Raw genomic sequence first — 27,659 nt, 5'->3', positions numbered from 1 at the left:
TGATGGGTGCTGCCTTTGCCACCAATGTGTCCACCTTATATATGGCTAAGTTTGAGGAATTATTTATTTTCAGTATTTCTAATCCATTTTTTCCAGCAATAATCCTTTTTAAAAGGTATAGTGATGATATTTTCATAATTTGGGATACCACCCGGGCTGACATTGAGGATTTATATGGGTGAATGGGTTAAACACCAACCTTAAATTCATTCTGGCTAAGAGTACAGAGTTGATCCTCTTTTTGGACTTAGAGATCAAAGAAATACAGGGCAGATTAGGGGTGAGCCTGCACAGAAAGACAGCAGATCGGAACACTATCCTTCACCATCAAAGCAACCATCCACAAATGCTCAGGGGCAATGTACCTTTTGGTCAGTTTCTCTGTATCAGGAGAAACTGTACCTTGGTCAAAGACTTCAAAAAAGAGACGGATATTGCTTTTGAGAGATTTTCCAACAGGTGATACCCAACCCATACTCTCAGACAAAGTATAAAGAGAGCGAGAAATTTGGACAGGTCCACTTTCTAGGAGAAAAACAGTAGCAAAGCGGAATCTTCCAGAATTGTTTGTGTGACATTTTTCAGTCAACATAGTAATGACATCAAGAAGCTGATTGTTAAAAACTGGCATATGTTACAACTAAATATTCCTGAGTTTGAACTGCTATTTTTTGCCGTCAAGAAAGGGAAACATCTTAAAAAGCACTCTGTATCTGCAGATAGCATCATGACTAAACCACCACGATCCAACATACAATCATTTTTGGGTCTTCCCCCTGTGAAGGGCCATTATACCTGTGGTGGTTGCGTGGTCTGTACATTTTTATTTACTAAATTGAGTTTTACAATCAAGAACAAAGAGTGGTATTTAAATTTGCACATCAAATGTAAGATATACCAATGTTATCTATATTATCCAATGCCCTTGCTTGAAAAGCTATGTAGGGAAAACATCTAGAGAGGTCATGACCAGGATAATGGATCATTGTTCTAAAATTAGAACGAGAACCATGTGGCCCCCTTAGTGGAACATTATGTTTTGTTTGGGCATAATGAGAATGAGATTAGATGGTGGGTAATTGATAAGATCAATGGCATTGACCAGAGGAGTACTGATCGCCTTCTATCACAAAGAGAGAAAAACTGGATGTACACTTTGGATACATACAGATCTGGTCTTAACCAGCAGGACGAGTGGAGCCCTTAGGGGTTACTGTAAGATTATGCTGGGCATTTGACATTGATGACCTTTTGCCTTTGGCAAGACACTTTGTAAATAAAGATAACAAAAGGGTTACGAATTAATTCCTGCTTGCTCGTATCTGTTAACTTACATAACTATATGCGTTGTGAATGCAATTGTGTTTAGGACAACAACAGTACATTTACCACATGTGGGTAAAACCTTGGTTTAACCCAGTTAATTGTATACTTTTTGAATGCAATTGGAAGCATGATAACAAAAGCACGATGTTTGCTTTATTATACATTTTTGATGTTTCACTCTGGTCTTTTGTAATTATGAAAAGAGAAATTTCACGTGTTCCTGTTTTATGCGACTGGAAATCATGTTGTAATTCCAGTGCACTTTTACATCATGATACAATGTGTATATGGACATGTATGTACTGTCTGTTGTATTTGGATATATATGCATTGTCTGTGAAATGGTAAACCTGTTTACCTGCTTCCCTGCTATTTATATATATTGTTAAAACACTTTATGAGGTTTCTTTATATTTAGGTTTGCCTTTTACAGCAATATGTTTATACATTGGCATTTTCCATAAGAACATGTGTCAGAGCAATGATGGGTATTTTTTCCACTTGGGACCTATGGTGGATGCTATACTTTGTTGATTTCCATGGTTCCTTCCACCGTATCACGGGGTGCATGACATGGAGATATTTAAATTTTCATATCACGTGATGAAGGACACACGCAGGAGAGGCTCACACACACAGAACCAGTAGCAACTCAGCTCTCTTCCCGTGTGTGTGTGTGCCATCGCATGCACGTGATCAATTATTATCACGTGATGGTTGCCAAGCTTCACTGGGGGCCGGAGGCAATCACAAAAGACTCTGCGTTACTGACCATAGTCAGGCAGCATCTTAGATGAAGTAAGATCCTTCTCCGTATTGTTACCGTAGCGGAAGCGCTTCTTGTCTCCCATGGGATTTCCGAGCAATCTGTTTATACAGGCTAACGGCGGATTGGCTCATGGCGACATGGTGCAGTCAAGGTAAAACGCTACACGACATGTTTCTCTGGAACCTAAGGGAAACCATTTTTGTGCAATTTGAGTGTTAGTCAGAGGGTGTGGATTATTTGTGGCCGACGGTCCCCCAATGGGATGTCTGACTGGATTTTCCCCTTTTTTCTCCCCACCTCCTTTTTTGTTTCAGTGCCATAATGCATTGGAGACACTGTGTCTCTTTTGTCTTTTTTATTCCACAGTAGGTGTAGACACACTGCAGCTAGACTGATAATGTGTCATTGGCTTTACTGTCTTTGTGACCTAGGGAGCAGTTGGGTGACTTTACAGAACCAACTCCTTGAATGCACGATTGGCTATAGTACCAGTAAGTTCATACACATTTTTATATTGCCATTTTATGATGTTGGTGCACTTTTCAGGTAAGGATAACATGTCTTTAAGAAAACATTCCCTAAAATAGGAGAGATGTTGAAACTAGGAGGAAGGGGAATTTAGTTACACCCTTCGGAGAGCTCCATGATAACTTGGAAGACATCAGTTTCACAAGCTGTCTCGCGTAGTAGACTATGTTTTTCAAAACTATATGTCACACTTATGTATAGGCATTTTGAATTGAGGTGACATTGTATGGTCTACCTACGCCTATGTCTGGCGCAGGTATATGTCTTTTCCTATTATACATCCTTTCTCTGAGGATATTATGGTGGATATTTTCAGTTTACTGCACGTTGCACTGAGGTCCATCTGTGTATGTATGTTTACTGTAATGGTGTTTGACATTTTTACTGTGTAAATAATGTGTTGCTAATGTAATATAAGCCAGTTATGGCATTTCTTAAAAAGAAAAATAATGTTTGAATACAAATAATGTTGGTATTCAAATAACATCCTCATTCTACTTTGTATAACATTGTAGATTTCTTTTGCCATTTCATATTTTCAAATTTAGGAAAACTACAAGTCCTAGAATTCCAAGCGAAAACAGGACTCAATGGCCTTTTCCCCCATGGCCACAGGAAATGTGAGACCTCTAGGCACATGAGCAGTGTGGGTTGTGAATTATTTACTGCAGATTGACTTGAGGAATCCACATAATCCTGTCAAGAGCAGCTATTTTGCTGCATCCCCCAAATCCCCAAGCCTTGGCCATGCCTGCTGGGAAGCAATCAGGCACCCTCCTTTAATGTACACACAACAGTTGATAGAGGTACAGGGGAGGACTACACAAATGGAACGTTGAGCCAGGGAACGGGTAACGATGTCCTCCCCACAACATTGCATACATCCCAGCCTGATCCATTCCAATCTGTAGGTGCTTATCTAGTCCTGTTTTTCTATCCATTCTGGAACTTGTAGTTCTGCTTTTATAGGGTGACCAGATTTTCAAAACAAAAAACCGGGACGGCCAACAACATAAAAGAGGGACTACCCCATCGCAGCCGACCAATTACCGCCCCTCCCCCAACACGCCCCCACAACCACCCCCTCAACCATATTTCCAGAACTTCTCCTTTCTATAAACTGTATATAATCTCATTTGTGCAGTTTTGTCTGTGAATTGTGCCATGTTGATTCAAAAAGAGCGTTAGCTCTAATTGATATTAGATGGCTTGCTGTACATTGATTTCTAAGACAGTCTCTGTGGCACAGTCAGTAAGTGTTCTGACTTGTACCTGAGAGGTTCGAGCCAACCCTCCAACTTCAAAATTTGGAAGTGTTGTGAAAAATAATTACGGGAATAATTACCGTAGCCCCAGGCGGGGTTTCTAAAAAAAAAAAAAAACCCGGGACCCCCGGACTGTCCCTGGAAAACCCGGACGTCTGGTCACCCTATGCTTTTACCATTATGCAACTCTGAGTACATGTCCCACCGATGACATCAGAGACCTAATTCAAAGATCCTAGAGAGAGCAGGCGGCAGTATTTTCTTTTAAAATGAATTCCCTTTATAGAAAAAATGCCTATACAGAAGCTCTGAGCAATAGCAAAGCTCCCGGATGCTGCGTTGCCTTTAAATGAAGGTTTCCTGTCCTAATTGGATCACACTATCAGTTACCAAGAGAGAGAGTCTGGGCACTTAAGACGCAGCAAGGTTCACCTCCTCTTATTGCTAGGCTACAGTGCTGCAGAATGGCTGGCGAACTCATTTAATGCAGCTTGGACTCATTCTTCCAATTACGTCTTTATGGCCTTTTAATTAGAGGGAATTACACTCATTTAAGCCATTCTTGTTCGCAGAGGCTTCTGTTGAGCAGCTGTTCTCACGCGAAGCTTTCACTGTGCGCGAGAGTAGCCCTGCCGCAGCCCCCTTACGCAACCAAGCTTTCGTCTGAGCAAGTCACGCGCATCATGATGACGAGCACTGAAGAGCGGGTGACCTGTCAGTGACCCGGGGAAGAAAACGTTCCCACTACACTTTAATAGCCACACTTTACTATTGGGTACTCGCTAAGGGCTCTGTGGTTGTCATAGCAAATGGGGTTTCTACTTTTTTCCTAGCGTCCGTCCTTCCAAGTCATTGCAGAGCTCCCGAGTTTCCCAGTTCTACCCAGTCATGTTTTTTGCTTGGAATTCCGGGAATTGTAGTTTTTTTGTTTGCATTTTAAATTAAGGGCTACAAATCCCAGATTTAAAACAAAATAAAAAATTGAATGGTTGGCTTTCTCACGCATGGAACCGTAAAACCTGAGCTCTGGTATTGTCCAAAAAGGTGGGGGACCCAGAATATTCATGGATAGGGCAAAGCCAGAAGAAATCCTGAATGGAATATTTTGTAAACAACAGATGCAGCCCACACTGAAGTTGTGAGAGGGGGTCGCCGATTTTTTGCGGCATTCTTGAATGGGGGTTTCCCAATTATCAAAACATGCCCAGAAACAGCTTAACCTTCTAACCAAGTACTCTGATTTAGTAATATCCCATATTCACACGGCATCACGTAGGCCCATAGCTCTCGACTCACCCGCTTTTGGCGGGTGTCACCCACCTTGAAAGCAGATGAATCACCCGCCAAGTCCCTCATACACCCAGTCACTTATTGGGCCTCTCACCCGCCAAAAAGAAAATCGGGGGTTTTCATCCGCCTTGGTGACAAAAAAGGTTGGGAGCTATGTAGGCCGGGGATACCTTAAAATGCCCGGCTTTTGCTGCAAAGCAGTATCTGCACCTGTGATGAAGCATAAGATAAGTGTTGAGTATCAACATCTCAAAGCAAATAATGCAGACAACACACTGCCCGCTATTCTCATCTAACATCCCTAGATATAAGGATGTGGTGATGAAATAACTCACAGAAAAGCGTGAAAGTCAGCTCCAGCTTCTGTTAGCACCCCATTTTGCATTCTTGTTCAGCACTTTTAGTTTGTTCACATAATGAATGCAGGACTACAAGCTACACAATGCAATATGATGCAAGCAAAACCAAAAAAAACGGACCGGCCCATGATGGCACAGCTTCATTGCTGTAACCTGTTCTATGAGTTGGTATTCTTTTAAGATATATAGACAGAGACCAGAATGGCATGTGCGACAGACACCTGTTTTATTGTTTGACACAGGCTTGCGTGATATTGCTGTGAGAAAAACAAAGTATGGTGCCATAAAAAAAGTGAAGCTGTTTATCTGCATTTCACACGCAATATTTTTTTTAAAATTTATTTGGATTTATAGAGCGCCCTGGGGCCCGGAGGCGTTGTGGCGCTATTACAGAATATTCACTTAATGCAATACAGTATTAACTTAGTACAGGTCAAGACAATATTCACTTAGCACAGGTTAGGATAGAAGTTTAACAGACAGTAGTGCATATACAATGACAGTGTAGAGGGGGTGTTATGAGGTTACAGAGGAGCAGTGCTGGAGTCTGTGCAGTGTGGTAACTAGTTAAATAACTTTGTTTTAAGCACCTTCCTGAACACTGTGAGGGATTCTATGTTTCTTAAGCTTGGCCGGAGCGTGTTCCAGGCTTTTGGGGCTAATACTTCAAAACTGGTGCCGCCAGCTTTGACTCTGTTGAATGCTGGGACTACCAGTAGTTGGGAGTATTGGTCACGTTTTGGTCTGATGGCCGGGGCCTGGTGTATTCTTTCAGCCAGGTAGGCTGGGGCGGTCTGGGAGAGGCATCTGTGTGTGACCGTTAGGGCCATGAATGTTATGCGCATGGGTGTAATTATAGGGGGGGGCAGGGAGTTTTGTCCCCCCCAACTTTTGTGACATGCCTTTTTGTCCCCCCCAACTTTTGGAGGGAAGGCATGGGGGCTGCAATAATCAATTATGTAATTGGACAGCGCAAGCCCGGCTGGGGTGCCCAGCAAGGCTTGCGCTGTCTCATTACATAATGCTGAGATGCCTGGCAGCTGCACTGCATATTCATGGCCGGGATGCCCTGCATGGCTCAGTCCCTCACCCTGGCTGGCCCGACTCAAAGTCAGCAACCAGGGTGCTGAACTGGGTGTTGCAGGTAGGGCCATCATAAGCACTTTTGGGGCCCTGGGCACGGACATCTTTGGGGCTCCCCTCCACCAAACCAAAGGAATTAAGGGATCAAGAATACTGGTCACGAGCCCCACCGCTCACCCGTCGCGCTCCCAACCAATAGGTTCATATGCTGTCTCGCAGCATAATAAGCACGATTACTCCCTTCAAGTCCCCCACCCTCTTCATTCTTGCTCTAATCAGAATGATAAACAAGTAGCATTAGAAGACCAACATTAGCAGTCTACATAGGGGTTACTGTTCTAGTACATACAGGATACTTTTTATCAATAACATCCTGGAAGGTAGATGTAGTATTAATGCAGGATCGTATGTACAAGGTACATGTAACCCATAATAGACACATAACTCACATTAGCTGCCTCACAGAATGCAAACATGCTCATGCATGGATAGAGACCACCAATTGGAAGGAAGGAGAACGCTACACATACCGTAGCATGGATAGTGGAGGCAGATTGCCATTAGATATCAAAGGAACAAATGCCTGTGGTGTGCGATATAAATATCCTCATACCATGAGAAGGAAATCACTTGGAAGGGCTGACAATTTTGAAAGGTTTAGGGACTGGGAATGATATGATATGATTGGTTATTTGTAACACGCTTAATACCCACAGGGTTCTAAGCGCGGACCCGGGGATCAAACCTGTGCTGCTCCATGCTATTTTGCTTCCAAGGCAAGCAGGTTGCCCCTGAGCTATCCTCACAAGATTCAATATTGAGAGGTTAGGCAATACAAGATTAAAGGAGATGCCCAGGATCACACATTGGTTAAGGGGTGAAGGGGTGAAGCTGGGATTTGTGCCAACTCTGCAATTTCTGCATTTTTCAACACTTTCTTTTCCAGTTTTTAACATGAACTAAAACAATCTAATTTTATCAAAAAACACACCTGGAAAGTACACAAATCACATTCCCAAACATGATCATTTTAAAACAAAATATAATAGAAGGGTGTTATGCAAAATGGGAATGATTCTAGCTTCATTCTCTCCATCATCAATGGAAGTATATAAGTACCAGCATACCAATCGAAGTGATTTAACACATTTAATCTGGGTTCATCTTTTGTATTTTAAAGCTATAAATACTTCCAAAACAATGGCTTGTGACATTTTCATTTATAAACGTGCATAAAAACCTGTTTTTTGTGTCAGACAAGGAGAACGTAAAATATGCTTGCTTGAGGCCTGCAACATATGGTCCACTCTCTTCTGTCTACCAACCCTTCCACCCAAATGTCCTACATAAGAAGAAAGATCAAGTAATGGGCAAAACTATACCAGCAGCATGCAAGAAGGCAAACCTCACAGAAGACAGCACAGTAATGTAAGATATATTAGATGATTTGACCAGGATCACTGTATCATATGCTGGCGAATCCAGGATACAAACATGAATGCTGTCGTTCCATAATCTTGAATTTGGATACTTATTCACCTCTTGGACTAACAGTTTATGCCATTGTTGGAGGAGATCATCTAGGTTTTACAACACCCCACCTGAACAAACCAATTTCTAGACCTTCATCATACGGATGATATTTTTGTTTTTATGGTGCAGGCCCATTGCTGATAATAGCAGATGTTGTTCTGCACATCCAATTACATATGCAGGCAGGTTTATAAACCTCAGCCACCCTTGCTGGAATTTGATATTCTAATTTTGCATAAGAACACATATCTCTGCAATGGGTGCTTCACACACTGCGCTAACTTCTGAACCATTGTGGCACTCAATTTATTAATATGCATTTCACCATTGCCTATTGCACATGATCAACATATATTCCCACAGGAAGGAAAGAATGCTACAGAGTTGGGCCATAAGGAACGCACAAACTAAGTATACCACAGTGAACACAGAAAGCAATACATGATGAATTGATCAAGGCAGAATGTACTTGCCAAAACAGAAAGGCATTGGATTTAGAGCCTCAGCAGCACCCCATAAAAAATCCTGACGGGTGCTATTTAAGACTGGTGAACAATGGAATCTTACTTCTTCAGATCAGCTAGCCTTGTGGGGCCCCCTCCAAGGTGGGGGCCCTGGCCAAGTGCCCCTTTTGCACTCCCATAAAATCGTCCCTTGTTGCAGGGCCTGGCGCCTGTGCTGCCACGCTAGCAGCTGTACTTCCAGGGGCCGCGGCGCAGAGAATCGCTTTCCGGCTTTGTGTTTGTGCGACACACAGACAGGAACTAGGAGGTTCATTCTGCTTGCTGGTTTCTGTCTGGAGGTGCGTGAGTGTGAAGAGGTAAGGTCGGTGTAACATAAGACATGGCCTGTGCGGCATTTGAAAGCAGAGCAGAGGTACTTTTTTTTTTATAATGTTTTATTGTGTTCGTTTGTTGGGTGGCTGTGTTGCGGGCTGACCCTAGTGAGGGCGCGTGTCATATTTGGACAATGTGAGCAGAGCTCACAGTACACATTAAGGACCCATGCATGAAGACACACTAACTATAACAAATGGTGCATTCTCTGTGGCACGCCACAGCTCTGCAACCCCTCTATTATTAGTCTAGCCACTTTTCAGATGCTACTAAAGCACCATCATCCTAATTTCAAAAAGAAGTTGATGGAAGGTGCGCCCTCCCCAAGAAGAGTGAAAAGAGTCAAGCTGAGAAAACATGTGACCCAAAACTGTTGTACTCTGCAAATTCTGTGAAATAAATGCGAGTGTTATACGCCTTCCAAACATGGTGAACTTTAGTTAAGCAGTTTTTGGTCTCGGTGCGCAGAAGGAACCTATGGGATTTTGTGATAAAAGCACACTTTTAGGAGCCGTGTATAACTTTCCCCCCTGCTGCCAAAAATGATCTTCAACAAACTGGCGAAAAGTATTTCGAGTTTTGCAGACACTTTTTCAGGACGGTTTGGTGTAAATTAGTAAATGGATGTCATGGTTCAGGTTACAGGCCACCAAAAACTGCTTCACTTACCAAACTAAGCAGGGGAGTATCCAGCATTGTAAGAGTGGGAGTGGGGGGTTAGGCGGGCGGCAACGAAATGCAGTGTGTGGAATTCTATGTGGTCTCATTGGTGCCCCAAATGGGCCACCCTGCCCCAATTTGGTAACATTAGTGTAAGATGGCATTTTAACACACAACAACAAAAATAAAACTGCAGGATCATTCCAGATGCAGGAAACTCATCTATTAGAGCTCTGTCCAAGCCCTCTGAGGCAAAATACATGCAAACTTCATAATTATTATATGGTTTGCACCAACAGAAGTGACTTCACAGAAAAGGACATTGCAAGGCGCATCGTTAGTCCTTGATACTTGAAGACACCACGGAAGTGACTTTAGAATAAGTTGCCAAAAATAAGCCAAGTGACAAATAACGTTATGGTGCAAAATACCCAAATTGCACTTTTGTTATATGTGGAGCAACTCTATAGTCATTAGGCTTTTCCATTATAATACCATATATTGACATACGCTTTGAAGTGAATCAGAGTCACTTGCAGAGCTGCAGATAAGGCACAATGTGATTAAATGATTTGGTCAGGATCACACACACTTGGTTAAATGGTGAAACTGTGATGTGGACAATTTAAGCAACCCACACATCTTTCCAGGTCCAGTTCATATAGATAATTATTAAGGTTTTGCTTTACATTTCATGTGCTTAAATCATTATTTATCGCAAGCCCTTGGAAGCAAACCACATTACATAATAAACTAGCCTTTCATAGTAAATTAACCATACACTGTATACATTGTCAAAGAAATACGTTGAGCAGTGGGAGCATGGCTTTAGTTTTATTCTCCCGATTCTGCATGCAAAGTCACAATAGCATCATGTAGATTAATGTGAGCCTAACACACCCCCCTTGGGTTTTAAAGCCATAGCCATTATTTTATAAAGCATGCAACATCATGCACCCTTCTCACTTCTGCTCACTTCCTCCCAATCACATTTCTAAAGGGACAAAAGTCCCTGCTAATAGTACTCCCTACCCCCCATCAGTGCCTAATCGCTCACATTGTAATGGTCTGTTGATACAGAGAAATGTGAGGACCCTCTGCTGCGCGGAGCTCCTTGGGACATTGTCCTGGCAGCGGGACACCTGTACCATTTAGAACGGGTAAGGTGTCCTGCTGCGCAGGAATTGTTCAGCACACATTGTCCTGCCAGCGGGACACCTTTGCCACTGGGTGCCCTCTTTGATGTACCGAATGGGAGAGTTGTCCCAATGAAAAATGTCCTGGTCTGGCTCTTAAAAGAGCCACAGGAAGCAGCTTGGCCCCCTGCATCTCCTGCTTGGTACTTCACTACTTGGAGCCATATGAACACAGGAAAACATACCTTAATTTTAATCAGTCAGAATCTTGGAGAAAAAATCTATCAGCACGTGCACATATAAGGTGCTGTGCCGAACCCAAGTTTGGAGATATATGGCATTTAAAAATGTTTACCAAGTATACTTAGTCACCCACTGCGCTGAATTAACCGATGGCTTCTGCCTTTGACTGAAAGGAAAAATCAAGGGAATTGCTGACATTCTAGTGAATCTGTTCCTTTCTGCCATGGCTTTATAGTTCGGCTAGGTCAAGTCAACATAGCCCAACATTTCAGGGATCAGGGGGTGATAAAGTCTGGTCTGCTCAATGGACGTTGCGCCACTGTTTCCATGTGTTATTGTATATGCACATATAAATGTTGTATGCACACAGTGTATGTCAATATAGGTGCTAGGTGCATTTGTGTGTGAGTGAGAGTGTATGCAAGCATATGTGTGTTGACTTTTGTGTCTGAATAAATGATAAATAATGCATTGTTTGTATGTGCTATTGGAATTAAGTTTGTGAATGTTATGCTGTGTCACAGGGTGCATGGCAGGCCGGCTGGAGATGTGTGGGGCCCCAATTGAATTTTAAAGAAAGGCCACCAGTCTTATGAAAGTTATAACAGAGCGTCAGCAATGGACTTTTGTGGTGTAGTAGTCTAGTGTTATCCCTCAGGGATTTGTGAATACGTTTTTACCTCGGTACAAAAAAAAAACATGCCCCCCCAAACCGCTAGTATACCCATCAACACACCCTACTACCTTTACTCCATCCGCCGCCTCTCCTGTAACCTGCAGACTCAGATCCAACCAGCTAACGCGGATCGGATCTGACGCTGAAGGGTCCCTTTTTCTTCTTTTTTTTTGTTGGGCCCCCTGCCACCAATGCTGAGGAAGCGGGGGACACCCCTGCAACTGCCGAAGTTAAAGATACTGAACATGGAGAGCGGCGGCGGACACCCCCGCAACCCCAGCTCTTCATGTTTGGTATCTTCGGCTTCAAACGAATGGTGGTGACCGAATTCAGTCAAATTTACCATTCATCCAAATTTTATCGAACAATTTGGCAGAAACAATCCCTGTGGTACGATCCCAACGATCTATGGAAGGTACAGGTTTCCACCCCAAATCATCCTAGAACTGGTTGCTGAGTGGGAGGATGACCTCACATCACCCACCCTGTGCTCCCAAGCACTGAGCCCCTTGGAAAAGGTGCTCAATGTACTGCATTTCTTGGCTACTGGGTCATTTCAGCACACAAGTACAATAGTTGGATGCGTCTCACAGGCCACGCAGTCACGCTGCCTACACCAGGTGTTGGCGATCATGACTGCACGCCCCTCAGTCCGCAGGCACATATACATGCCCAGAACACCCACAGAAAGGCAGGCCGTGGTCCAGGACTTTTATGGGGTGGCACACTTCCCCAAAGTCCTAGGTGCCATTGATTGCACCCATGTGGCTCTACGTCCTCCTAGGGCAACTGAGCACATCTATCGAAACCGCAAGCACTGGCACTACAACAACGTGCAGGTTGTATGCGATGCAAAGGGAATCATCACCTCTGTATATGCCGACTATCCGGGGTCCAGTCATGATAGTTTTATATTTAGAATGTCACCCCTAAACCGGGACCTCGAAGCTGGGAGGCATGGCAACACATGGCTCATTGGTGAGTACAAATGCCTCCTCACATGCATGCATGTCAGACACTGACAAATGGCAAAACCCAACTAATGACAACCACTATCACCTCCCCAGGGGACAGTGCCTAACCTCTGAGCACCTACATGATGACACTAATAGGGAACCCCACCACACCACCCCAGGTAAGATACAACACAGTGCATATTGCAACCCGGGGCATAGTGGAGCGCACATTCGGAGTGCTCAAGTCACATTTTCGCTCCCTTGAATGGTCTGGTGGCCAGCTGCTATATGCGCCTCCAGTAGTGTGCATGCTCATAGCGGCAGTATGTGTCCTGCACAACGTTGCAACCCGGCCGGGCATGCCGGTGGACATGGTGGTGCCCCCACATCCCCAACCACATGCACGGCCGCTGCGCATGGGAGGGGAAAGGGCACGTGGTGAGGCAGCCCGTACCCAGCTTGTGGCAAATTTCTTCACCTAATATCCCACCCCTGCGGAGTGCACACAGGCCTGGCACATGCCAGCTGACAATTGATGATGATGACAAAAGGGACAGTCAACTGTCACAACCATACCACCCTGAGATTGCTTTCCTGGAAGTGCTACATTGTGTGCATCCCTAGCTTCTTAAAGAGACCCAATGCTGTGTCAGTAAAAGGCACACATTCATGCAGCATGAAGGACTACCCCCTTGAAAAACAGTACACCCAAATAGTGGTATGTGACCCAACCCCTCCCAAACCCCATCTCAGCTGCCTAACACACCATGGCATGGGATGCAATGTCAAAGCAACCAAATGAATGCACAACACATGACACAAGTGTCACAAAGTGCACCGTCCGAAATGGAAACATGTCAGAGACAATTCCCTCTCACCAATGAAAAAGAAACAGCACACATAAACAAATACTTTCCAGCAAGTCAAAACATTAATACAGGACCCAACAGTGGCAATGTATGACAGTAAGCAATCATAATAGTGCAAGTGACACAACCTGACAAAGGCAGCACATCGACCCCTTCCATCTCCAGTGTGTTGGTGGTAGGTAAATGTGGCAGTATACTGCATACAACATGAACTGCATCTGCAATGGAGACAGGCAAGCTAAGACATGAAGAAGCTACATGCAAATATGCATAATGGGCAGTATGGAATACAATATACAAATCAACCATGCAGTGGAGAAATCATCAGCAATCCCCACTAGGGTTGTATACACAGTTTGGACTACAGACTGCCCATACAACTTATTGAAGCCCAATGCCTCTGTGTAAGTTACTGTCACACGGTGACACCCTTGCGAGCCCATGGAAAGGGGAAGCAGGAGTGATATATGTGTCAGAACCCCAAGTTTCAAACACAAACACAGGACAAGCCTGCATGGGCCCAGCTGGAACACAGAGTGGATGCCTACGGGAGCAGCACACTGTAACATGAATGTACAATCTGAAAAAAAAGTTATGAACAAAAAAGGAAAGGAAAAATAAAAAATGAAAATGAAAATAAAAAGAAAATGAAAAGTAAAACAAAAAAATTCAAACGAAAAATGAAAATCAAAACATCAAATTCAAATGAAAAAATCAAAATGAAAAAAGAAAAAATCATATGAAATAATCAAATTAAAAATTCAAATGAAATATGAAAAGAAAATGAAAAAATAAACTAAAAAATTGAAAAGAAAAAATTTAAATACTAAATTCTAAATCTAATTAAAAATGAAAAATGAAAAAGAAAAATTCTAAAATGAAAAAGAAAAATCAAAAAGAAAAATGAAAAATAAAAAGAAAAATGAAAAAGAAAAATTAAACTGAAAATCAAAAATGTCCATGGGTTGACGAGGGGGGGGGGGACCACCCAGGAAGGAGGTGGTACAGGGTGCACCCCAACACCCACATGCATGGATGTTGAGAAAAAAATAACCCTCCATGGGCTCATGGCCTGCACGGCTACCCGATAGTGGGAGAACTGCCGTCGCTGTCGTCACCCTCCGGTGGTACATTAGAAGGTGTGCGTGGTATGGGAGGCAGACCACACAAAACCCCTGACATGCTCCTCCATGGCAGCAAGCATGCAGGTCTGAAAGGTTTGGTTCTGCAGGATGATGGTCCGGAGATCACCATGCAGCACCTCACGGGTAGCACGGACTTCTGCCTGAAAGGACTCATGTGAGGCCCGGATCTCCTCACGGGTTGCCTGGAGCTCAGCTGAGATTGTGCATGTTAGCTGCTCCAGCTGCTGGTCTGACCTTGTACTCTGGGACACCTCAAGCGCACCCAGAATATCTCTGAGGGACCTGTGTGCTAACCTCAGGGCATCCCTGTGGGCCTGTGACTCTGCAGATATGGCTGTGTGCAGAGTCTCCCGTTCAGCTCCCCGGTCCCAGTTGGACGCCAATATGTCTTCCCTGTGTGCGTGGCACGTGGACTCCGTTGCCTGCTGCTGAAGCTCCACCTGCCTTTCTGGGGGGATAATGGAAGTGGCCACCCTATCCACAGCCTGAGCCATCATCTCACACTATGCCCCCTGTCGTGCTGCAATAGTATACATGGAGTTCTCCCACACAATATTGCCTGGTGGCACACGGCCACCGCATTGGCGGACACCACACCTGTTTGGGGCAAGGTGATGTGCACCTTGCTGTGCTGGCACTGCCTGAGGCTGCAGGACTGCATTCCTCCTTTGATCTGCTGGCCCAGGAACAGAAGAAAATATAGTGGAGTGTGACCCTGCATCCGTAACCGCCACAGGCGGACATTCCAACACTGAATGGCCTATTGAGGGGTCTACCCCCAGTGCATGTGTGTTGGACAGAACAGCATCCCTGCCAGAAACACTCACCTGCGACGGGACATTTGTCTCAATGTTTGATTCAGCACCTGAGGCATAGAGGTCATCGGAGGTGTACCCAAAGACACCCGTGGACAGGATGGTCTGTAGGACTAATGGATTTTCCTGCACCACCACCCCATATGTGTCAGGACCTCAAGTTTCAAACACAGGACAAGCCTGCATGGGCCCAGCTGGAACACCCAGTGGATGCCTACGGGAGCAACACACTGTAACATGAATGTACAATCTGAAAAAAAAGTTATGAACAAAAAAGGAAAGGAAAAATAAAAAATGCAAATGAAAATAAAAAGAAAATGAAAAGTAAAACAACAAAATTCAAAAGAAAAATGAAAATCAAAACATCAAATTCAAATGAAAAAATCAAAATGAAAAAGAAAAAATCATATGAACTAATCAAATTAAAAATTCCAATGAAATGTGAAAAGAAAATGAAAAAATAAACAAAAAAATTGAAAAAGAAAAAATGTAAATACTAAATTCTAAATCTAATTAAAAATTAAAATGAAAAAGAAAAATTCTAAAATGAAAAAGAAAAATCAAAAACAAAAATGAAAAATAAAAACAAAAATTAAAAAGAAAAATGAAACTAAGTCAAAAATGCCCATGGGTCGACGAGGGGGGGGGCACCCAGGAGGGAGGTGGTACAGGGTGCACTCCAACACCCACATGCGTGGATGTTGGGAAAAAAAACCCTCCATGGGCTCATGGCCTGCAAGGCTACCCGATAGTGGGAGAACTGCCGTCGCTGTCGTCACCCTCCGGTGGTACATTAAAAGGTGTGCGTGGTATGGGAGGCAGACAACACAAAGCCCTCACATGCTCCTCCATGGCAGCAATCATGTAGGTCTGCAAGGTGTGGTTCTGCAGGTTGATGGTCCGAAGATCACCATGCAGCACCTCACGGGTAGCATGTACTTCTGCCTGCAAGGCCGCATGTGAGGCCCGGATCTCCTCATGGGTTGCCTGGAGCTCATCTGAGATTGTGTATGTTAGCTGCTCCAGCTGCTGTTCTGACCTTGTACTCTGGGAGACCTCAAGTGCACCCAGAGTATCTCTGAGGGACCTGTGTGCTAACCTCAGGGCATCCCTGTGGGCCTGTGACTCTGCAGATATGGCTGTGTGCAGAGTCTCCCGTTCAGCCCCCCGGTCCCTGTTGGATGCCAACATGTCCTCCCTGTGTGCGCGGCACGTGGACTCCGTTGCCTGCTGCTGAAGCTCTACCTGCCTTTCTGGGGGGATAATGGAAGTGGTCACCCTATCCACAGCCTGAGCCATCATCTCACACGATTCCCCCTGTCGTGCTGCAATAGTATACATGGAGTTCTCCCACACAGTATTGCCTGGTGGCACACGGCCACCACATTGGCAGACACCACACCTGTTTGGGGCAAGGCGATGTGCACCTTGCTGTGCTGGCACTGCCTGGGGCTGCAGGACTGCATTCCTCCTTTGATCTGCTGGCCCTGGAACAGGAGCAAATATAGTGGAGTGTGACCCTGCATCCGTAACCGCCACAGGCGGACATTTCAACACTGAATGGCCTATTGAGGGGTCTACCCCCAGTGCATGTGTGTTGGGCAGAACAGCATCCCTGCCAGAAGCACTCACCTGCGACGGGACATTTATCTCAATGTCTGATTCAGCACCTGAGGCATAGAGGTCATCGGAGGTGTACCAAAAGACACCCGTGGACAGGATGGTCTGTAGGACTAATGGAATTTCCTGCACCACCACCCCACGTGCTCCACTGGTGCCTAGTTGGGGCTCTGAGTACTCCTGCCCCTGCGCCATCTCCTACTCCTCAACAGCATCTAGTGCCTCATCACCTGCACAAAAAGAAAACAACAGTAATGAAGACAGGCATGGACAGCATATCCGACACACATAGGCATCACAATCTACACATTGAATACATTAATGAGACATGTCACACATGACACTAACTCTGGCATGCATGCACTGGCAATGAAGTGGAAGGGGACACTAAAAGCAGACCAGACACTGAGGACTCCAAAATGGAAAAGCAACACATGTGCTGCATGGTGCATAGCACCTGCATCACACATTAGCCTGTGAGTGGCATGGAAAGTCCACAAACATGACACATGCCAGCACACAGATGGCACGTAGCATAGCCATGGCAGAATTGACAAGGACACCTAGATGGTAGTAAACCAGTACAGTCCCCCATCCATGTGAGACGCACATCATGAAATGGAACATGCAAAAGAGTGTGACAAAAAACACATGTGTCACACGCTGCAACAAAGCCATTGTTTACCAATACAGTGATGGTATGCACATGGATACATCAATGGTAGGTCACTTGGACATGACACAAGTCAATTGTCATGTTGAACATTCAAACAGGGCTCCGAAGTAATCGTGTGCAGTGCACGTATAGGTGCACAAAAGTCCATCAGCCTGATTGATGAAATCATTCCCATAAAAAGTTAACAAATGTGGGCCATTGTGGGGTGAAATATATGTCTCAAGTAAGGTGAATTTGGGGCAGAACGGCAAACAAAATGTGTGTTTATCATGCAAATGATTCCATTAATCTGGCAGAATGAAAAGAAAAACGATATTAACAATGTTGTGGCATGATGCCAGTTGAAGGGCAAGTGCAGTCATCAGGTGCAAAGTGTTTTCTGCGGTCAGTAGGGATACCGTGAAACCCAAACCCAAGGGTGGGGGACGGTTTGGAGGCACCACATGGGTGACCTATAGCAGTCATGACTACAAAGTCTGACCTGGCACTCAATCAGAACAAATCACCCAAGCAACATACACATGGTTTGCACACACACGCATGGCCACTCACCGGATATTGCCTCAAGATCTGGTAGGTCTCCCACACCTTGGATCTGATCCTCTACGATGAACCCTCCAGCGATTGCCTCGTGTTCTGTGAGTTCATCCTCCTCTGGAGGAGACCCACTGCCAGTCACCAGAGTAGAGGCATAATTGGAAGCCAGCTTGTTTTTTGCTCGGCGTTTGAGGTCATTCCACCGCTTTGAGCAATCATCAGCTGTGCGCTTCACAAATCCAAGGGAACTAATCTGGTCTGCGATGCACTGCCAGTGGGCCGTACGTTGAGCAGTCGTAGTCTTGCACCCTGCAGTCACCAGCATTTCGCTACCATGGGCCGACACGTAGCCCACAAGTGCGTCTAGTTCCACATCATTGAAACTCTGCTTCCTTGATGTGCCGGAGGGGCAGCCTGTTCCGCAAGAGCACGCTTCTTCCTCTTGAGAGGTGGTGCGGACCCTGAGTGGTTTATGCCGCTCTGGTCGGTAGGGGCTGAAGAGCAGGTGGACTGGGCACTGGAATGAGGCACTGGCACAATGACCAAAGGTCTCACTGCAGGCATTGGCTGCTGGGTGCTGTTGCCAGGAGCAAGCGGCACAACTGCCTTGGTGTGATGGTTTGGGACCAACACTGTCCCGGCTGGGTGACTCAGAGCTGGGGTGGATTGAGCTGCAGCTGCCCCTGCAGCCTCCTCACCCTGGCTACTTGGGGCAGCAGATGACATTGCTGCCCCAGATCCATGTGGCCTGGTAACAGCAACTTTCACCGCCACACGTGGTTTTGACTTCGTGACATGGAAGTCGGCCTCTGAGTCATTCCGTGACAGTTTCGTCACCAATCTGGGCCGGGTTAACAGGGCCTGAGCTGGGATGGTGTCAGCTGCATCTCCCCGACCCATTGGGGGGGGCATAGGTGTCCCTGATTGCTCCACAACACACTGGCCTCGTGGGCCACCCTGCCCACGTTGGACACCACTGCCACCTTGGCCACCCTGCTCATACTGGCCATGTCCCCTACCGCGGACACCTCTTGGAGGTCGGCCACCTTTGCTCCCTTACCACTTGGTCGCCCCCCAACCATGGCACTGATATTCTTATGTGAATTGGAGGTGCAGTAAACAATTGTCCTGGACAATTGGGGTGAAGGGGGCAAGGTGCTAGATGGAATACGTACCCCTGTGCTCTAGCAAGGCTGTCCGTGACCCCTGGGGGAAGATGACGGGTCACGCAATGCTCAGGCACCCCAAAAACAAAATTTAACGTGCACCCGACCCCTTGGTAGCCCACGTGCATGGAATTAAGGACCCGCAGTACGCTGTGGCACCCAGAAACACAAAAAAAGCGTACGTGTGTTCAACGCAGGCTACAATGAACTCTGAATGGGTATGCAACACACGGGGGCAACCACAGTGGAAAAATATGTGTGCGACTCACCGTCTGCCTGGAAAAAAAACGTGAAAAAGACACGCATGGGCGCGTTGGCAACATCCCCACCAAAAGAAGAATAGAATGCTGTCTCAGTAAACAAGGAGTACGCACTGCAACCGTTGTGAAGTAATTGCGTGTGAACCGACAAGAAGTACAAGAATCACCCGCTCGCTCTCCACAAAAAACATGTACAAGTAAATGGCGTCCTACGCGTACCTTTAAACACTGCCCACAGAAACGCCCATGCGTGCCACGTCACTTACACGCTTACGCACTAAGGGCCTTTCCTCCAATTACGCGCAGTGACACCCGGACGTGCTGTTTTTGCACATGCAGATTCACTATGCACCCGTGCCAAGGGAAACGCCTGCGTGTGTTACGTCACATATACGCTTATGTGCTAAGGGCCTTTCCTCGAATTACATGCTGACGTGCAGTTTTTTCACGTGCCAAATCACTCTTTATCAAGCTGGCAACACACGGAAGACCACACTCCTGCCCAGAAGGCCATTTTCCTTCCTCCCCAGAGCCCCGAGCCGCCTCCCACCAGCCATCTGCTGCTGCCTGCCTGCCTGCTGGCCACGTGCCCTGCTATTTGGTGCCTGCACGTCAGCCATCTGCAGGGGTTCAGTTGCTGTGACCACCCCTGCTGGAACCGAAGACTCCCGACTGCAGTTCCATCGCTCCACAGCCCAGCACCAGGACCCAGTTGCCCACCCACTCCTGCCTCAGGGGTTGCCATGTCGGGGCAAACACCATGTGAGACCACTGGCAACCACCAGCCAGAGAGGCAGTGGGCTGCCAGCTTCACAGCAGGAGAAGATGGCATCCTGGTGGAGCAAGTCTTGGTGCATTATGATGCCCTCTTCAGAAGGACACGCGCTGACAAGGATGGACAGGAGAGGATCTAGACGGACATCGTGGTTGCCATCAACGCGGAGGGGGTGGCAACCCGTGACCTACCACACATCCGTAAGCGCTGGGAGGACTTCAGGTCCAGGACCCTCAGGAAGGCCCGGCGCCTCTTGGACGCAGCTAATGCAGTGAGGTGCCAGGTCCACCTTACCACTGACGACATGAGGGTCCTGGAACACATTCACCCAGCGCTTCACCTCCTGGTCCTCGAGAGGAAGACCCGTCCGGAGTCGAGTGGTAAGTGTCCATGCGTACTGATTGGACGCAGTGCATGTTGAGGTGTGCCAGGAGTGTGCAGCTTGGACATATGTCTGGAAAGGCCCATGCATGGATGTGTATGAGCAGGGACATGAGCCTGCTGCATGGGAGTCCAGTCATGTGTGATGCACATCAATGGCGTATGTGTTCCAAACCATGATGCACAAATACATGTGGAGACGCACACATGTTGGCATTTCTGTGTATGTACTATGCCATTGTTGGGGTGTGACACATGGATGATGGTTCCACCTTCATGTACGTGCATGGCGTACATGTGCATGTGTGTGTTTGACATGTGTGCGACTGTGATACGCCATGGATGCATGTGACACAGACATGTAGGAACACGATTGGCAGATGTGACATAGTTGTGGATGATTGCACTGTGATAGCTGGTGGAGATGTACAGATGCATGTCTGTCTGGTGGCGTGTTTACATGTGTTCGGCACTCCCCATGTTGCTTGTGACATCATGCCAACCTTCGGATGTTCATGCTGTTGTGTGTGTATGGATGGTGCTGCCTGCTGCACGATTCCTGTAAATTTGTGCATGTGTGTGGGTTCAAATGATATGAGTGTTGGGGAGTGTGATGCCATCTGTGAAGTTTGACACTGCCCCTCATGTGCAACTGTCATGTGTGTATCCGACCATTGTACAGTGCCCTGATGCCTGTGTTCTGTCTGCAGCATCGACTGATGAAGAGGGTGGGGACGGTGCTGTGGAGCACAGCAGCAGGGATCCCATCGCCAGCCAGAGATGCAAGGCCCAGCTCCTCTCCCACGTAGTGATCTCTTCCGGGAGTGAGGAGTCTGGTGCCGCGTCCACGGCCGCAGCTGCCGAGGGGAGGTCCAAGAGGCGGACTCCTCGGCAGCAGTAGGGGCAGCTGAGCCCCCACAGGGGCCTATGGAGGAAGATGGCACGGAGTCATCCAGGTTGGTGGGGGGTTCGGTTGAGGAGGAGGCCGTGGAAGGGCCACGCACGGGGCCTGGAGGGGGGATTCCACTGGTGCTAGTGGTGCAGTCCAGGGGCAGGGACAGGAGGCAGCACAGGCCGCCGCGAGGTGCCTTTGTGTAATCATGTCCCCGATCCTGTGACTGCATCATCCGGCACCAGCAGGGATGCCTCTGTCCAAACCCGTTTTCAGGGAGGAGATGCGCATACAACTACTGGCCTTCCTCTCCCTGAGGATGTTGCAATCTGTGACCATATTGAGCCTGTCCTAGCTGGGATGGTGTTGCGCCAACGTGGTATTCAGGATGACGTGCAGGGTTCTCGTCTGGACAATGCATGTCATTTCGAATGCCTCTTTGGTCGCATCGACCTACTAGGACAGGTCGTCGCCACTGGGTTCATCCGTGTGCTGGAACTTCTTGCGACCCCATACTCAACTGAGCCCCCTATGCGCCAGTTGTCCTCTGTGCCATCTTCTGGCCCAAGTATCATCTGGGCCCCCTGTGGCGCTGCCCCTGAGCCAGCGGCCAGGCTGGTGGAGGACACATCCCTGCCACAGTCGGGAATCGGAGGTCCAGCAGGGGTGGCCACCCCACCAACTGGACCCCAGCAAGAGGAGGACGTGCAGGCATCAACAGGCAGGGCATGTGCATGGTAGCAGCAGGCTCAGGGTGGGAGCGATCATGGCTCAGGGCCATCAACATCCCAGGGGCAGGCATCAGCCGTCGGACAGGAGGGCCCAGGATTCAGAGTGTCTTCTGTGTGGCAGCAGTTGGGCCATCAAATCGATGCGTAGCGGCGGTGAGCGGAGAGGGCACAGCTCACAATGGTAAGGGCGGAGAACTCCATGCGCCGGGCGTTGAGGCGGGCTGCGTGCCTCGAGGCAACCCGCAGGGAGTTGAAGGAGGCCATGGCTGCATCCCTGCAAGACCTCGAGACCAGGGAAGAGGCCCGCCTCCGGGACATTGAAGTGGAGTTCGATGATGCCATGGCCCGGGACACCAATGAGTGACCCGTCGGACTAGCCCGCCACCTTTGTAAATAGTTATGTGGGTGTAGGTTTCCTTTTTGTTTTTTTTCTTTGGGGCACATGGACTATGCCGCGCCTTTTTGTCTATAGTTATTTATTAGGTAGGAGTTTGGTTAGGTTTCCTTTGGATAGTTGGGCTAATGGACCCTTGGATATTCTTTTGTATATAGTTATGGACCTGGATTTACTTTATTTTTTGACCCATGGTGGAATGCTTTGCTTTTTTTGGAACTTTGGATTTTGTTTTATGGACGGATGCTATGGAGCCATTTTCCTTTGGATTTTATTGATTTCAGCCTTCATTTTTTTTCATTAATTTTGGACATCCAGACTTGTATTTATTATTTGTTTTCTTGTGTGATTTGGTTTCATTCATTCATTTTTGTATTTCATACATATTTTTTTCTACTTTATTTGTGTGGTGTTCTCTCATTGTTTTCTTGCATGTCACAATGTGGGTTTTCTCAGTCATGTGTCGGCATTGTGGGGCTTTGACGGACATGTATTCATGGGCATACTAGTTATTTGGTATATATCATGACATGGGGAATTCAATGTGGAGTGGATGGAATGCTTGGTTGGGTGTTTGTACTGGGGTGGCGTGGGGTGGGATTTGGGTGGCCATAAGGGCCATGGGTCTGGATTGTGATGACGTGTTGGGTGGGGAAATGAATCGGGGCCTTCTGGCAGGTGCCCTCACTGGGGGTGGGGTGGGGGGACATGTGTCGGGGCCTGCTGGCAGGTGCCCTCACTGGGGTAGGGGACATGAGTCGGGGCCTGCTGGCAGGTGCCCTCGCTGAGGGTGGGGTGGGGGACATGAGCCGGGGCCTGCTGGCAGGTGCCCTCACTGAGGGTGGGGTGGGGGGACATGTGTCGGGGCCTGCTGGCAGGTTCCCTCACTGGGGTCGGGTGGGGGACAAGAGCCGGGGCCTGCTGGCAGGTGCCCTTACTGGGGTGGAGTGGGGGACATGAGTCAGGGCCTGCTGGCAGGTGCCCTCACTGGGGTGGGGTGAGGGACATGAGTCGGGGCCTGCTGACAGGTGCCCTCACTGGGGGTGGGGTGGGGGGACATGTGTCGGGGCTCCCAAGTGCATGGTGCCATGTGGCCTGCTGCGGGTCTGTTCCGCTCACCTGGCTCCCACAGGGGCGTCGGTCGGATCCGGATGGCTGCGGTCTCCACCGTGATGCGTAGTGCAGAGATGACTGACTGGACTGGCCCTCCTAATCTTGTCTGCGTGACCCATAGAAGTATTCTCCTGCAAGTGGAGAGATGGATTTAGCCACCCGTGGATTCAAGTGATGGCACCCCCCACAGTCCTCCCCACTAATCACCTCCGAAGTGCCCTCTCAGCAATCTCACCTTATATTCTTGAAAGATGAGCTCTCCATCCTGCATGGATTGCAGGGGCGCGTTGATGCCAGTTACTTCACTGGTTTGAAGGCGTGGGAGAGTTCCGGAGAGTATTGACTCTGAGGTTCCTGGCAAGGTCCAGTAAGTATCAAGTTCATAGAGTTCAATATGTCCGATGTTTCACTCTTGTCCCCCCTTCCTGCCTTGTCTTGCAGCTGAGATCGTGAGAAGATGCTCTCGTAGCAGCAGGTGGAGCTCAGGTAAGAGTCTGTATTACCCGACACTGTCCAGTAAATGTTGCACGTGTTTAACGTGTTGTTTTCTCTCTCTTTGCAGGTGCGGCACATGAAGATGTGGAGAGTTATAGAATAATGCCTCCGGTGCTAAATCAGGTAAGTCTATGGTGATAAGAGTTATATTTGTTGGTTTCGGCTCACCTTGTTGTTTTCTTTTGTCTCTCAGGTGCCGGAGTTCAGCGAAGAAATGATGGAGGCTGCGCCGAATCGAAAGATGCTGCGAGGACTGGTGAGTATGACGCGGCACTGCAGCTGGAGATTCGACGCGTACAGAAATGATGTTCGGGCGTGGTTTAAATAGCCTCCAAAGTCGTTCCAGGTAAGAAGTTCCCTAGAACCACGCCCGAGTAAAAAATAGTCCCTGTAATAAAATAGTCCCATTCAGGCCTCACGTTGGCTTGGACTCACTAGCAGCATGGTCTGCATCAGGTAAGTAAAGTCTATGAGCCTGGCGCCTTTGGCGCCAGGACTGATTTCTATGATGAGCCTGGCGCCTAAGGCGCCAGGACTGAACCCAAACAGCCCCCAGCCGGGGCTGTTGGTGTTTTAATAAGTGTCTGGATGCCTGCTCCCGGAGCTGATGGGCTTGGTCCTGATGCCCGGGGGTAGGCATCATGACAGCACTCCCCCCCCAAGGCCCCTCCTAAAGTTGTTCTTCCCCTTGGCCCTGGTTGGTCTGGGAAGTCCCGATGGAATCTCTTCACCAACCGAGGTGCATGAACATGGTCACTAGGCTCCCATGACCTTTCTTGTGGTCCGTAGCCCTTCCAATCGATTAAATAAAAAAGTTTTGAATTAACCATCTTGGAGTCCAGGATATTTTTTACCTCGAATTCAGGTTCTCCATCTATCAAGATGGGGTCGGGTGGTTTGGTTAATCTTGTTCCTGGTTGAACTGGTTTTAAAAGTGAAACATGAAAGACAGGATGAATTCGCATATTAGAGGGTAATTCCAGTTTGACGGCCACCGGGTTGATAATGGCCTTAAGGGTGTAAGGTCCCAAATTTCTAGGGTTAAAAGTCCGAGTTCCCTTCAAAGGTATGTTTTTTGTAGCCAGCCAAACTTGATCCCCAATCTGGTATTGTGGAGTTTCACTTCTATGTTGATCAGCATTTTTCTTATATTTCTCTTTTGCTTGCTTCAAATGTTCTGTTGCCTCTTTTTAAAGGCTTGTGTAATAGTAGAGTGCAAATGACTGACTGCGGGCATCTCTAAGTGCTGAGGCGAATCTAGTTCTGAGGTTCGAGGGTGGTGGTATAAAAGGGGCTTTGTCCGGTTCCTGGATGTACATTTTAAACCCCCCCCCTCCCTTTCCCTAACTGTGTTCTGGCCATTCCAGGGCAACCTCTCCTTCCACCCCTGCAGGGACTCTGTCCATGTCTCTTCAACTGCAGCTTGAGGTTCGGGGGCCTGGGTTGATGCACTCTGAATTCAATTGAATGCACATCTATTCCAGCTTGACTCTGTCCAGTTCCTGCCCCCCTGAGAATATCACCCACTGGTCGGGCTGGCTTCCTGTTCTGGCTGCATTTCATTCCGACCTTTGCTCCGCTCCACCCACTGCCTCCACTTCTAATAGGTGTTCTGGGTCGTATTTTGGCAGGAATAGGGCCCATTCCTTTGCTCTTGTCGGCGATCGATTGTGTATGAGCCTTGTTAGCTCTTCTATTCGATATAGGTCTAGTGCTTTGGCCGCCCATTCTTTTTCGCTGGGGAGGCTTTCCCTTTTCCATCCACTTGCCAGACATGCCCTAGCTGCCAGCAGGAGATAGTGCGGCATATGTGGTAGTGTCTCCCAGTTCTCATCCGTCGTTTCGGTTCCAAACAGCACCAGTAGTGGGTCCACCCTCCTTTTTACACCGTCCAGGTCCCTGATCCACCTCAGCAATTCTTTCCAGTACTGTTGTACCTTGTTACAGTTCCACAACATGTGCCAATAATCTGCTACAAGATCACATTTCCTCCAGCACTGGGGGGCCACCCCTGGGTACATTTTCCCAGCCTTGCCGGGTCCCACTGCCACCTGTAAAGCAGCTTGAGTCCATGCAGTTTATACTGGCAGGCCACTGATGTTCGATGGGCATTCAAGCAGAGCATCCTCCATAGATCCGGGTCAATCTCCCTTCCCATCCCCCTCTCCCACCTTCCCCTGAGTGTGGGAGACTCGTCCCATCTAGCCTCTAGTAATGCCTGGTACAACCTTGAAATGAGACCCTTAGTGCCCTTTGCCGTGTCTAGCACTCGCTCCGTGTGTGTCAGGTCTCTCTGCAATTCCTTCTTCCATCTCTCTGACATTAGCACCCCTTTCAGTTGAAGATATTTAAAGACAGATAAGTTGCCCACCCCCAGGGCTGCTTCTAGGTCTGTTATCCCCACAAACCCATCCTTCTTAAGGACCTGCCCCACCCTCTCCAGGCCTGCTTCAAACCAGTCCTGGAAGCGTCCATGGTCTGGTATGTTATCTGCTATGTTATCCCGTATGGGTGGTGCCCATATATGGCTCAGTGGAGAGGGCCATGCCGTTACCCCTTCCATCTCTTTTCTATCTCTCCATAACATCAGTAATGGGCCTAGGATTTTGTGCAAGCGGATTACTCTCGGCATTGCCTTCATTGGTGCCCACAACCATGCCCCCAAGGTAATTGGGCGGAAACAATAATTTTCTATCCCTACCCATTGTTCATCCTTGTCCATACGCAGGAGAGGAATCAGGGCCCTGTTTGTGCCGCTCTATAATACGTTCTAATCTCAGGTAGCCCCACCCCTCCCTTTTCCTTCGGCTGGATCAACAGTTTGTAGGCCACACTTTGTTTTCCCCCCTGCCACAGAAATCCAAGTATTTTCAATTCCCCGAAGTGTATCCCTGGTATGTCTATTGGTAGTGCTTGGTATAAATGTAATATTTGGGGGAGAATTACCATCTTGAGCCCGTTTAGCCACCCTAAACATGAAATTGTTAGCTTCTCCCATTTTTCCTTCTCACCTGCTAGTCTGTGCAGAAGTGGGGGGAAGTTGCATTCATAGATTCTTTCCAGCATCCACGGTATTCGCACCCCTAGGTACTTTATGCAGTCCCTTTCAATTGGTATCCCCAGGCCTGAC

At 47.5% G+C, this 27,659-nt stretch overlaps 1 long non-coding RNA gene across 1 annotated transcript in view; it reads left to right on the top strand.

Moving 5' to 3' along the window:
• Window positions 1–2,013: 2,013 nt before the first annotated feature.
• Window positions 2,014–27,659, top strand: part of LOC138569618 (uncharacterized) — a 192,529-nt gene continuing 166,883 nt past the window's right edge. Inside the window, exon 1 of the long non-coding RNA XR_011303280.1 lies at window positions 2,014–2,246. This is a non-coding gene — a long non-coding RNA (uncharacterized lncRNA). The remainder of the gene's footprint in view (window positions 2,247–27,659) is intronic.

This window comes from Ambystoma mexicanum, chromosome 2q, assembly GCF_040938575.1.
Source record: "Ambystoma mexicanum isolate Mex_15411 chromosome 2q, UKY_AmexF1_1, whole genome shotgun sequence".
NCBI classification, from domain to species: Eukaryota; Metazoa; Chordata; class Amphibia; order Caudata; family Ambystomatidae; genus Ambystoma; species Ambystoma mexicanum.
The sequence above is the reverse complement of the archived record's forward strand: the minus strand, read 5'-3'. Positions and strand labels throughout refer to the sequence as shown.